The 1,858-nt window shown below is 40.8% G+C and overlaps 1 protein-coding gene across 3 annotated transcripts in view; it reads left to right on the plus strand.

The window, feature by feature from the left end:
* The first annotated feature begins 518 nt into the window (after nucleotides 1–518).
* The window catches only part of LOC101849043 (apoptosis-inducing factor 3), a 35,066-nt gene continuing 33,726 nt past the window's right edge, over nucleotides 519–1,858 (plus strand). Inside the window, exon 1 of one of the 3 annotated variants that reach the window (XM_035969152.1) lies at nucleotides 519–642. The gene's annotated coding sequence lies outside the window, so the exon portion shown is untranslated. The remainder of the gene's footprint in view (nucleotides 643–1,858) is intronic. The other 2 variants (XM_035969151.1, XM_035969153.1) reach the window with 2 other exon arrangements.

The raw sequence follows: 1,858 nt of genomic DNA on the forward strand, positions 1-1,858 counted from the left end.
CCCCCCCCCCCCCCCCCCACACACACACACGTGCACGCACGCGTGCTTGAGCGCACATGAAGCTCACACGCCCTTTGCTTTGTGCGCTGTCGTTGTTATTGTTGCTGTTGTTGTCAAAGAATTTATAAAGATAACGGTGGGTGGTTTGTGGGTGTTCTGGTGTGGTTTGGCCCTTCTTTCTTATCAACCATCTTTTGTCCTTATCTCTCCTACTTCAATAAAGTGTTTGTTATTCTAGTGCAACAACTCCTAATCTTCGGCACTTAATATGACCTAATTGTGTTGCAAGTGCTGTAAAACGCTTACTTAAACAAAAATAAAGATAACGTGGATGAATAAATACTAATTTGAAAATAAAATAACACTGTATGAAGAACTTATACTCGACTAAAATAATGTGTTTGTCAGTAACAAATTGTATCCAAGCTGACAACGAACGAAGTCGTATTCCTTCGGTACTACGATGCCTGCTTGGAGTTCCAAAATAACATGACTGTTGAAACTACAAACAAATGTTACGTTCTTCGTTGGTTTTCTTGAGGACAGCTGTTATTTCAGCTTTCGTTCTGACTGACAACTGACAACTTACGAAAGTAAAAGTTGCTTCTTGACCTTCACATACACCGAGGCGTTATATTCCAAGTAGGGTTTGGATGGATTTAAATGTTTCCTTGAACTTGTATTTATTTTTGGTTGGAGTTGCAGGCTCAACTGCGGCCAATGCTTATAACTTTTACAGTGAAGAGGCTAGCCTGGTTGGCTACAGCTGGGCTAGCCGAACTTATTCTTAGTCTTAAGTTAATGTGATGGCTAGACAGGCCTTCTGAATTGTAAATATAAATTTTTAGTTTGCGGTACCTAAAGTATTTGTATTTGAGACGAAATCACGTGCTTTAATGACAGTTCATGTATTTTAAACCTCCTGTTTTCTAATGTTAAAATAGGGCCTAAGATAAGTACGACTTGACTTCTTGGCTAGCCGTGGACGGCTAGACTGTCAGGCTAGCCATACTTAATTAATATTGATGGGTGAATTGTAAATGAAATTTTTAGTTTGCAATGCCTAAAGTATTTGTATTTCAGACAAAACCAAAAGTGCCTTACTGACTTGCATGTATTTGAACCTGAATAATTACTAGATCTAGAATTAGATCTAGATCTAGATATATCTAGATTAGATCTAATGAAATGAGACCTGTGTACTTAACGAGTCGGCAGGGCCAAACCTAGATCTAGATCTAAGTACGGCTAGACTGGCAGTTTTTACAGGCTGGACTTTGCTTCACTGATTCAGTGATTTGTCTAGCCTGCACGCAATGCATTAATTATTGTCATTCATTGTCAGGTAGATCTAGTGAACAGGCTCTACTTAGAGCCTCAAACTACTAAATCGTCAATGTCAATGTCACTTGAATTTGAATACTTGAATTTGAAGTTCAAGGGGGACTCTTCTATTCGCCGGTTTTGGCCACAAGAGTAGGGGGGTTTCAGGGGAGCTTGCCCCCCTGCCCTAAAAATATGGTGGGGGGTTTCAGGGGGGCATGCTCCCCTGAATTTTACCACAATTTAATGTTTTGGTTAGAAATAATTTTGAATTTTGCACTGGTGGCGGCCAAAGCCTCTCTTATCACGTCGATTTTAGGACCACCAAGGGATCTTAAATCAGTGCAACTTGCACGGGGAACCTCCCAAGAATTTTCTGCCCTTATTCGAGAAGACTAGGTGTTCAATCTTATCTATCCTAAAATCAGGGGTGTGGCTGAAAGACATCAGTAAGAAGCTGCCAGGAGCAGCAGTAGAATGAGTCATGGAGCCCAGAGGAGGGGGGGAAGCATTGTCACCCTTTTTGATTTTGTCA

The sequence above is a fragment of the Aplysia californica genome, unplaced genomic scaffold (assembly GCF_000002075.1).
Source record: "Aplysia californica isolate F4 #8 unplaced genomic scaffold, AplCal3.0 scaffold00121, whole genome shotgun sequence".
NCBI classification, from domain to species: Eukaryota; Metazoa; Mollusca; class Gastropoda; order Aplysiida; family Aplysiidae; genus Aplysia; species Aplysia californica.